This window comes from Pseudorca crassidens, chromosome 14 (assembly GCF_039906515.1).
Source record: "Pseudorca crassidens isolate mPseCra1 chromosome 14, mPseCra1.hap1, whole genome shotgun sequence".
Classification (NCBI taxonomy): Eukaryota; Metazoa; Chordata; class Mammalia; order Artiodactyla; family Delphinidae; genus Pseudorca; species Pseudorca crassidens.
Genome location: NC_090309.1, coordinates 3,710,037 through 3,722,419, shown reverse-complemented (window position 1 = coordinate 3,722,419; position 12,383 = coordinate 3,710,037).

The following is a 12,383-nucleotide window of genomic DNA, read 5'->3' as shown; positions in this document are numbered from 1 at the left end:
TATATAAATTATCTGCTCTTTCTTCAAGTCTCTATTCACGAATCCATAAGCTCCTTGATGATAAGGTGTGTATACCTATTTCAAATGACTATCAAAGTTTCTTTCACATAGTAGCCCCCAAAAAGCAGTGTAAATATGAATTAGTATATTCATTGAGTGAATATGAACCTAATTAATATTGCAGATAATTCTCAAAAAAAAAAAGAAAGAGAAGGGGAAGGAAAAGGATTAGTATAAGCTGTGGTAGACACTAATGTCATTTCCTAACAATATAGTATTCAGGTTTATTTAAACAAACTATGAGCAGTATTTGGATAGGTAGGTAAGGAAAGGAATTAACTAGTTCAATATAACAACTGCAAATGTATGGTTTTAGGTCCTGTTAAAAGTAAGACACATATAGAAATCCCCTGAGATAGCTTCTTTCAAGATTCACTGAAATAAACACGATGAAGCAAAAGAAGATAATGCTTGCCACATTATCCTAGGACAGCTAGTTAATCTATGAAAAGAGTCTTTGAGCAATTGCTCTTAGCTGATACAGCTGCTGTAAAATAAACATTTTGCTCAATATAGGCTCTATTGCTAGAAAAAGAGGAAACCTTCATCCTTCCTCAGGCCTCAAAATAATTAGAAGTTTCTGTTTCTTCTTTCATCCCTTCCCACTCCAACACTCACTTCCTGTGCCCATAAAACAAAGTCAAGGATTTGATCAACCAGAAAACTTGGCAGTGATCTTTCTAATACCTGAGTGCTCTTTGAGGCACAGAAACTACCATCAATCAGGCCCTAACTCTCCAGTCATCTCCTCACTGATACAAACATTAACCTTATTAACCCTTATTCCTAGTTTGTCAGTTGACCGATTAACGCCCTTTACAGTGTTTTTCTCCAGCACGGCATCCAGGCTAAGGGCAGGTACTGTGTTTACTTCCATATATCTTTCACTTCCTTTCATCTGAAACATGCCACAGCTTCTCTTTGTCTTTTATGACATTGACCATTTTTAAGACCACAGCCCCACCCTCCTCCCACTTCTTTTAATAGAATGTTCCTCACTATGGGTTTTTCTGAGGTTTTTTCACGATTATTTCCAATCACGTATTTTCAGTCAGGGGTGGGGAGGTCCCCACTGAGCAATGCATCTGGAGGTAGAGAAGACAGGTTTACCTGAGTTTTGCCACTGTCTAAAGCAGGGCAATATGGTTCAGCATCCGATAACATTTTCCTCATTGCTCAACACTCTGTCAAGATCTAACGCCACACACTTTAGTGTTTTGTGGTGGTCATTGCTCTCATGGTAACACCTGACCTCTAGGTGCCAATTCTTTGTCAGTTTCTGCTACATTATACCATCTAATAAATAACCCACAAGTGTCCATGGCTTAACAACAGCAAAAGATGATTTCTCCTTCATGTTCAATGTCAGCTGTTGGGAAAGCTCCAGCTTTCTTCCAATATATCTTCATTCTGGGACTGAAGGTGAAGAAGCAATTCCTACATGGGACGTGCCACTCTTGGAGCAGAAGGAAAGAAGCAATGGTAAAGCCGCTGGGCTCTCAGTGCCTCTCTTGGAAGTACCACGTGTTGGTTCTTCTGTCGTTTTATTGGATGAAGCAAATCACATGGCCAAGTGTGACATCCATGGGATGGGTCACGGAAAGGACCAGTAAACTCTTGAGGACAATGATACAATCAACCTGAATAATAGTCTGAACCAGGATAGAAAATGGGAGTGGGGGGTGGAAAGCAGTACCTGGAGGTTGGTGGTCTGGTGATAGATGGATTCAGTTTGGGGCACATAGAACCCTGGGAATTTTCAGTTTTTCATGGATTTCCTTCTCTCAGGGAAGGACTTGTTTCACACCTGATAGTTCTCTAAATTGAGAATGTCTGGTTGCCTGAAACAGGAAAGCGACTCAGAGAATAAAATCAAACTCCTTACAATGGCCTATATTATGCTGCCTCGTCTGTCTTCTAATGATTTTTTCAAATTTAATTTTATTTTATTGTGGTAAGAATGCTTAACATGAAATCTACTCTCCTAACAAATTTTTTAAGTGTACAGTACAATTTTGTTAACTGTAGGGACATTGTTGTACAGAAGATCTCCTGAACTTATTCATCTTATTTAAATAAAACTCTATGCCCTTTGACTGGCAATTCCCCACTTCCCCCTCTTGTGCAAACTCCCACAATAGCAATCCCACTCTTTGCTTTTAAGAATTTGCCCTATTTTCAATACCTCTTAAGTGGAACCATGCCTTATTTTCCCTCTGTTACTGGCTTATTTCATTTGGTATAATGTTCTTCAGGTTTATCCACTTTATCACATATTGCAGAATTTCCTTCTTTTTTGAGGATGAAAACTATTCCACTGTACGTATATACCACATTTTCTTTATCCATTCATCCATCTATGGATATTTCATTTGTTTCCACATCCTGAGTGTTATGACTGGTGCTGTGATGAATGTGGGAGTGCTACTATCTCTTCAAGATCCTTCTTTCCATTCTTTCAGATAAATACCCAGAAGCGGGACCACTGAATCATATGGTAGTTCTGTTTTTAATTTTTTGAGGATACTCCATGCTGTTTTCCATAGCAGTATACCATTCTGCATTCTCACCAACAATGTACAAGAGCTCCAATTTCTCCACTTTCTCGCTAACACTTGTTTTCTCTTGCTTTTTTGGTAGTAGCCATCCTGACAGGTATAAGGTGATATCTCATTGTGGTTTTGATTTGCATTTCCCTGGTGATTATAACACTGACCATCTTTTCATATACATCTTGGCCATTTTTAGGTCTTCTTGGGAGAAATATCTATTCCAGACCTTGACCCATTTTTTAATAGGTTTACTAGTTTTTTTGCTATTGAGTTGTAGGAGTTTCTTATATATTTTGGATATTAATCTTTTATTGGATATAGGGGCTGCAAATATTTTCTCCCATTCTGTAGGTTGGCTTTTCACTCTATTGACTGTTTCCTTTGCTCCATCAAACTAAAAAATAAGAAGGTTTTTTAGTTTGATGGAGTCCCACTTGTCCAGGTTTTCTTCCAGGAGTTTTACAGTTTCTTATGTTTGAGTTAATATGTGTATATGGTATAAGATAAGAGACTAATTTCATTCTTTTGCATGTAGATATCCAAATTTCCCAACACCATTTATTAAAGAGATTACTTTCCCCCATGTGTAGTCTGGGCACTCTTATCAAAGATCAATGCATGGATTTATTTCTAAACTATCTATCTTGTTCTTCAGTTTTACATGTCTGTACAATACTGTTTCAATTTCTGTAGCTTTATAATATATTTTGAAATCAGGGCATATGATGCCTCCAGCTTTCTTTCTTAAGATGGATTTAGCTATTTGGAGTCTTTTGTTGTTCCTCATGAATATTAGAATTCTTTTCTTTCTATTTCTGTAAAAAATGCTATTAAGATTTTTGATAAGAATTGCATTGAACTTATAGATCTCTTTGGCTAGTATGGACATTTTAACAATAAGTTTTCCATTCAATTAACACAGGATTGTCTGGTGAGTCATGTACTACTCTTCATCTCACACACTTTGTTCCATTGACACATCATTCTTCTAGATCCACAAACCAAGCCCCTTCCTCACTCTATATCCACACTGTTGTTCATGCCCCCTGGAATTCTCTCTGCTTGTTCTTTCCAAAGGCTCTCACCTTCTAAACCTCAGGTCTCAACATAAAAATCATTTCATTTAGATGCCTTTCCTAATTATTCTTTCTAAAGGAGTCCTCCCTACATGTCTGGTTTTTGTGTTTTTTTGTTTTTTGTTTTTCTATCACATGATTCTTTTTATATTCATCCTGGTCTTTCCCATAGTCTGAAATTATTTTAATTACTTATTGCTGTATTTTCTTATTACTCATTTCCTACACAAAAATACAGCATCTTTAAAGGAAAGAACCTTCCCTCTTTGGGTCCGATTTATTTCCAAATCCTTGGCATAATGCCTAGCATACAGTAATTAATATTTTTCTATTAATGCTGTTAAGTGGTTTTATTATAAAGATAGCATGGTAAACTTGTTGGTGGCACATTGACAATAAAAAGATGCTCTGAAATATGTTATTATCTCTTTTCCCTATAAACAATTATGTAGAGGTATCTCTTAGGTTAATAAATATGAGACTAGTGAGTAATTTGACTCTTGAGTTTGCTATAACTGGTATTTGTGGGTCAATTAAGTTTGTCTCTCCCAATGTTTTCCTTTCAGTTAAGGAAGAAATTGGGTCCATGTGCTCATGGGCTAAAGAGGGCTCTGGAAGTAAAAGCACGAAGATACCTGCCCCTTCCCTTTTGAGATCTAAAAGGTATTAACACCTCTCTTTTGCACTGAGAAGGTCTTAATCAAAGCCTCCCAAAGAGAAGGAGAGAGGCTGTGGACTGGTTGTCAAAGACCAACACCCAGGTCTTGATATTAATGAAAAAGTTCTTCCTACAGCAGAGAGGGTGGGCTAGGCCATATGATCTTCTTACCCAACTGCCCCACTGAGGGTTTATGAGTGTAAACTGAAGAGTTTGTTTCATTTGTTCTCCTGCGAGCCTTTGGGTTCATCTGTGTGGGCATCTAGACTCAGATTTGTTAGGCTGTCACTTCAGCTGCTGTCACGAGAATATCTCACAGCTTGGACTCCACCTCCTACACCTATGGCAGCACCATTGACCCAAAGGCTGCCACATGAGTGGAATTTTCTTGGAATCACCCTTGCCGGTTCTGGTCCAGCTACAGCTAACCTTTCCTGTCCCCCACCCTCTACCAATTCTTCTCATGTCCCTCTTTCATTCTCCCTGGCAGTGTCTGTGGGACCCAAGCCTGGATAATCGGAGACATCTGTTGACCTGGACACAGTGGTTGGGATGGCCTGGACACAGGGCCCAAGAAGACAATGAGGGTCCTCCCAGATCATCTCCAACACAGGAATCAGAAGAGATACTTTCATCCTCCAGCATCATATGTCACAGGAAAAATGCAGGGCAGAACTGGCTTTGCTCGTCATCTTCAGAAAAGAATGAAGACAACACACAAAAAATCCAAATAGAGAGACCAGGATGAAGCGACCTGAGCTCCAGATTTTCACTCTGCCTGAAGTCAAAGGGAACCCTAGAGTTTTCCTTTATAAGAACCAGCCATTCTCTGGTCTGCCTAAGCTAGAATGAGTTCAGTTTCGTAATGTGCAGCTCAAAGAGTCCTGATCGATATAGATTAAAAATATACAGAAGAAAAAAATGTTTTCTTCAAACTGAACAGAATGAATATGAGTAAATGCTAGCATTGGGGAAGACATTTTTGTCTACTTGCAAACAACGTAAAAAAAAAAAGGAAAAAAAGAAATAAAAGGAGAGAGAGAATATTTCTCACTAACCCTAAATAGATACTAAGTCGCTAATGAGGCAGTTACAACAGAGTGAAAAGTGAGTTCAAAACACCATTTCTTCTCTGTGATGAGCGTTTAGACCCATTATTTATGAAGGCAGGTTTTATCCTTTAAAATTAGAATGTAAAAGTAAACAAAGATTAATACTTGCTCCAGCATTTTAATAATAAATAGACTGGATTTTATCTTTAATTTTCTAACATCTCTCTATTACCTTGAGTCTTGAATAAGACATAACTTTTGTCACCTCTGCTGAGCTGGCAACATCACTGTCTTACTCATTCAGGCTCTAATAACAAAATAGCCTGTACTTGGTGGCTTGAACAACAAAACTTATTTCTCGAAATTCTGGAAGGTGGAAATCCAAGATCAAGGTGCTGGCAGATTCAGTGTCTAGTGCCAACCTGCTTTCTGGTTCCTAAACCACGGTCTTCTCACTGTGTCCTCACATGGCGGGAAGGGCAAGGGTGCTCTCTGGGGTCTCTTTTATAAGAACACTAATCCCATTCATGAGTGTTTTGCCCTCATGTCCTTATCACTTCCCAGTGGCCCCACCTCCATGACTGGGGACTCACAGTGGTTGCAACATATGAAATTTTAGAAGGTCACAGTCGATAGCAATCCTGGTCCACATTGGGCCAGCTCCCAGAATCCAGCATTAAAGCACAAGCACCTGTTAGTCCAGCTTATTCTGCGAGTAGCAAATATCATACTCCTTAACAAAGTTAAATATTATTGGTTGACAAGGACTCTTCTTTAATACCTTCCTCATTAACCTCCAATGCCAGGTACGTAAAAGGTGCTCAGAAAGTCATTGTTGACGCATTCCTTATTGAAAAATGTTTTTAGCCATCTATCTCCAATCATGTGGGTGCCCACCCCAAAAGGAGGGGCAGGAACTTCCCTGGTGGTTCAGTGGTTAAGACTCTGCGCTTCCACTGCAGGGGGCACGGCTTCCATCCCTGATCAGGGAACTAATATCCCACATGCCATGTGGTGCAACCAAAAAAAAAAAAAAAAAACCACAAAGGGAGGGGTGGTGTGGAAGAGGGCTTGGTAAAGGAACAAGGTAAAGGAATCTTGGTTAAAGGAAACCAAACCACAGGTGGGGAAACATCCAATCTGTTACTACTCCTAGGCATGCAGGTACACAGGAGGGAGAAGGTCCTGGAACCTGAAGAGATTGTAGCTATAAGAGAGGCTGCCTGACAGGGGTCCCAGGCTTCTGAGAGGGATTCAGCCAACCCACAACCCCGCAGTGAGGAAAAGGGACTCAATTCCTTGACCATTCTTTCCTCCCATCCCCTGGTCTTCTACCCCTGTTGGTGCTTCCATACACCTAAAGTCAACTCCAGGACAGAGGGCCAAGGAGCCTGTCTGGTGTGGTCCACAGAGTCACAGAGCACGTTAGAATAGGACAGAGCAGATTTGGAAAGAAAAATGGAAAAATTCAACCCTCTTTTTCAAGTGCAAATTATTCTCTCATTCAGTTAAGGACATGAATTCTTGAGAGAATGGCAAACTTAATAGGAAAATGTTTAAATTTTGATCCTACAAATACTACTTTGATGTTTCCAGCACGTGTATTATGTAAACATACTCCATTCATATATTTTGTTGCATTGTTTTCCTTCTTTGAATACATTGGAAGGTCAGTGGCTTAAAGATTAGTCTCTTTAAGCCCAAGGAAAACTTTCTGGGAGCAGGTATCGTTTCAGGATGTGACATTTCCAAGAATGTATTGGACAGGCTGAATAAGAACCTTCTCTTCACAAGACACCAGCCCTTTGCTGACTATTTAAATACACGATACCTTCAAGGTACTGGGAAAGAAAAAGCCACTCTTGCCAGATTTGAAACCAAGGGTTTCCAACCTTCTGACAACACCATTCTCTGACACTAGCAGTTGGTCAGGATTTTTACACACACACACGCACATAAATCATTATGTACAAATTATAACCACGCTGATCAGGAGAATAGATTCCATTATTTGGCAGGAAGATAAGAAAAGAGGCTGGTAAGAGCTCTGAAGGGAGAAATTGAAAGATTTTGAGTCAAACTCCCTTATCAGAAAACATCTGTATATTTTACAGGTATCTTTAAACAAGGAGAATAAACTTGCCCCTATGCTTTAAATCCTATTAACAATAGGTGGGCTTCTTCCAGCCATTTCTGAGACAATATACAACTAATATTCAAGGCTGAGGGAATTGAATGTGTAGATCTTTTGAAGTAAATGAGGCCTATTTTAGATAATTTTTTAAATAAATATATTCCTGCAGGCAGACAGTTAGCCAGTTTCACGGCTGTGATAACACTGGGAATTGTTCCTATTCTCAGCCAGTGTGGTGACCATCTGAAGAATAAGCTGTTTAACCACGCGGGCTTGGGGTTCTCAAACCTCCCTCCAATTAGACACAACCCTCCCCAAGATGCTCTCACCCCGTGTGGCTCCAGGGACTCTGTGTCACAGCTCCCGTGGTGGGAGAGTGATGGTCTGCAGCCGGTCTGTCTGGACCCCAAGAGTCACCACACACCTGTTTCAGGAAAAATGTGGCTCTTCATCCCCACAGTTCCTGATGAGAGATGACTGCTCTCCCTGTGGCAATCAAAACAGTTAAACTCACAACCTTCTAGATCGAGGTGTAAACATTATTCATGCAAAATCTTTGAACTGACAAGATAAATCGACGGCAAAGGGTCTGATCAAAGCAGAGATGGTCCGGGTCTGACATCACGATCCCCCCAGCTCCCCAGCTGCCCTCACCCTATGGGGCCCAATGACAAAAATGTAAAATTAAATACCTTTTTTAAAAGAAAGAAAAGAAAAGGCCTATATAAATAGAAAAATAAGTAAATACAGGGCCAGACAAGGCGGGGGAGGTGGGGAGGGAGGAGATAAGAAAAGGAGGAAGCTTATATATTTTGGAGATTAATCCTTTGTCAGTTGCTTCATTTGCAAATATTTTCTCCCATTCCGAGGGCTGTCTTTTGGTTTTGTTTATGGTTTCCTTTGCTGTGCAAAAGCTTTTAAGTTTCATTAGGTCCCATTTGTTTATTTTTGTTTTTATTTCCATTTCTCTAGGAGGCGGGTCAAAAAGGGTCTTGCTGTGATTTATGCAACCTAAGTGTTCACCAACAGATGAATGGATAAAGAAGATGTGGCACATATATACAATGGAGTATTACTCAGCCATAAAAAGAAATGAAATTGAGTTATTTGTAGTGAGGTGGATGGACCTAGAGTCTGTCATACAGAGTGAAGTAAGTCAGAAAGAGAAAAACAAATACCGTATGCTAACACATATATATGGAATCTAAGAAAAAAACAAAGGTAATGAAGTACCTAGGGGTAAGATGGGAATAAAGACACAGACCTACTGGAGAATGGACTTGAGGATATGGGGAGGGGGAAGGGTAAGCTGTGACAAAGCGAGAGAGTGGCATGGACATATGTACACCAAATGTAAGGTAGATAGCTAGTGGGAAGCAGCCGCATAGCACAGGGAGATCAGCTTGGTGCTTTGTGACCACCTGGAGGGGCAGGATAGAGAGGGTGGGAGGGAGGGAGACGTAAGAGGGAAGAGATATGGGAACATATGTATATGTATAACTGATTCACTTTGTTATAAAGCAGAAACTAACACACCATTGTAAAGCAATTATACTCCAATAAAGATGTTAAAAAAAAAAAAAGAAAGAAAAGGAGGAAGCAACAAGGTCATTCAAGGAGAAAATGAGCTGTCAGGGTGCTGTGTCTCACAGCCCCGGCTGTAGGAGAGCATCACCAGGAGGCTTTGAAAATTCTGATGGCTGAGCCCCAGGGGACCAACTAAGCCACAAGTCTTTGGAAGTGGGCATTTGTTTGGGTATTTTTTTTACTCTTCCCTCTGTTGATTGTAATTTAGAGCAGACTTGAAGACCCTGCCTAGATGGTGACATCGGGCTTAACGTTTAATGTCTGTCTGTCTACATATATATGTGTGTGTGTGTATGTGTGTGTATATATATATATATATATACACACACACACACACACATATCTGTGTATGCATATATATGTATATATATATATGAAATATGTTGGTATACCAACATATGTTGGCGTATCGTATCTTCTAGATTTCAAACGACTAAAAAGAATTGCTCACCTGTGATTAATATTGGTTATGCTTTGTCAGGATTTTGTTAATAATATTACAATTTTACATTCTGTATTTTTGGGGGTTTCAATTTTAAGAAACCAGATGCCTAATCATCCTTATTAATGAAAAAGCAAGCCATGACCTAGGCCATCACACATTGTCCAACAGAAATATCACTTTACTATGACTTGATGCCCACTCTGCTCTTTATGCAGAAAAAAGTTTAGGACCACTTCAAAGAAGCAGGAATAAATAGATGGACGTGTAGATAGATAGATAAAATAAAACAAAGCATCTATGCATATGTAATTTTTTTTTCCTAAAAATTGCTCTGTATTATTTTCTTCTGATGCTCAAACCACTTCTCACTGAAGTTTTGGTTACTTAAAAGCTAGGCCATAGTGTTAAGACTGAGTTCCCTGAAAATAGTAAAACTGATAGGTAGTAAAAGAAACATAAAAAACAAACAAGAAAAATAATCCCTGCAATATTGCAGGAGAACTCTCCTCCAGTAAGTAACCTAGGAGAGACCCTGGATTGTAGATGTCCATGTATATTGCCTTGAGGGCATTTCCCTTTGAACACCAAACCCTCAATGCAACATGTGGGCTTGTAGGAACAGCCGCTGCCTGGAGCCCTGTAGGAAGAACCTCACTTCCTTCCTAATAACCAATTTTCTCCTCCCGTGAAAGGAATGGGCTTCCATGCAAACCTCCACGCATCTGCTGTCCTCCTTGGAGCTTGTAGAATCTCCCTGCAAGACACATCAGGTGCATCATACACCAGAACCTCAGGCACCACTGCAGGTAAGAGTCTCAGTATCACACAATCCAGGATTTTCATAGCATCTGAGGGTGTAAAATTTTTAAATGTATTTTTTCTGGCTGGTAACATTAATTCCTACTGTGCTCAGGGCTCACATAGAAACAGCCTAAGTGTTTCATTGCCCAGTTAAAGGCTGTCCCCATAGTCCACTTATTCTTCCTGCTATATTTTGAAGGGCTTTTTCTTTTTTCTTGGAAATCCATGATTTCTTTTTCCCCCTTGGAAGTCACCCAATGGAAGCAAAAAAGCTAATAGCATGGAGATCTCTTACAGCCTGCCCACAGGTGGAAAGCCACTAGGTTCTGCCTTCACACAGTCAAAATTGGAATGAATGTCAAAAACTCACCTGCTCCTGGGGCTGTAAAACGCACTTTGTCCCAGAAGGACACTGACACCGTGTTTTCTCCAACCCACCTGGAAAACTCTGCGTTTAAAATGATTTGCTTAATGACTGCAGGCAAGATATTACTGTCGTCAGAAGACAGGAGATTTGTGTCCTATTTTAAATTCCAAATCCAATATTTATCTTTACAGGATTCCTTAAGTGATGAATCCTTCAAGTCTGTCCTAAGAAGCAAGAGAAGAGGTCAAGCGTTGATTGTAGTCAACATGCTTTGGAAATTAGAGGAAGTGCTTATTGTACTGGACAAATTTGACTTTGGGTATGAACATTAAAAAAAAAAGCAGAATCTAAAACTAAATCAACACTCTTCCATGATCCAAACGTCATCAATAGTCATAAATTCACATACACATTCTGCTACTTTTATCTAAAACAAGAAAAGATTATGTACTGGTGAACTAAGAAAAATTTTAATAAGGGATACACCAAAATATCACCACAGTTTGCAAAAATTAAAGTTATTTTTATTTTCTCTTCTATGTGTTCTTAATATTTCACAATAAACACATTACTTTTATAATGATGCTAAATAAATATTAACGTATGTGCTTTATAGCTTAGAATTTGACCATATTTCACATGTTGATCCTTACACTGCTGTGAAAGAATTATCTTCCTGATGAGGAAGTTAAGAACAAAGAGGCATTTAATTTCATTTATATATATATATAAATATATATATATAGTTTTTTTTTTAAGTCTCTTACTGAATTTGTTATAATATTGCTTCTGTTTTATGTTTTGGGTTTTGGCCCCGAGGCATGTGGGACCTTAGCTCCCCGACTAGGGATCGAACCCGCGCCCCCTGCATTGGAAGGTGAAGTCTTAGCCACCGGACCGCCAGGGAAGTCCTCATATATATTTTGAAGAGTTGCATTTTCACCCAATTTCCAGAAGTAGAGGTTGGAAAGCTTGATAAATTTATTCTTCCTATATGTTCAAGTCATAGACTGATGCTATTAACTTGCCCATAGATTTGAGATTAAAACTTTTCAAGATATAAAGAAATTATATAATGAAAAGATAATTGATACCCAAATTCAATTTTCTGAGTTATGAAGAATGAGTAAAAGGCAACAGCAATTAAGGTTTTTTTCTAATAATTTAACATATTTTCAGCTGTAAGTTGAGAAAGGTAGGGATATTATAATGACATTCACTTGTTTTTTCCTCAAACTCTTGAAAGCTAAAACATTCATGAAAAGTTATTGGGACTTATCAGTTCTTAGACAGGACTTAGACTTATTTTTTAAAATGCCTCATTTTACAGGCAAGGAAACTGATTCTTAGAGAGACTAAATGTCAAGCTCAAGGTCATTGAGATGGACTCTAGATCTATAGACCAAAATTTAGCTTGGTGCTTTGTTACATTTACCCTTAGTTATCAATCATATGATTGTTTTCCTACATGACATGTGGTGTTTTTTTCTGGCTGCTTTCAATGTTTTCTCTTTATTTTGCTGAGCCTCCTAAATCTATAAAGTTATGTTTTTTAACAAATTTGGAAACATTTTGGAAATTCTTATTCAAATCTTTGTTTCTGTCCTATTTTCTCTATCTTTTCATTCTGGGATCCTAATCACACTTATGT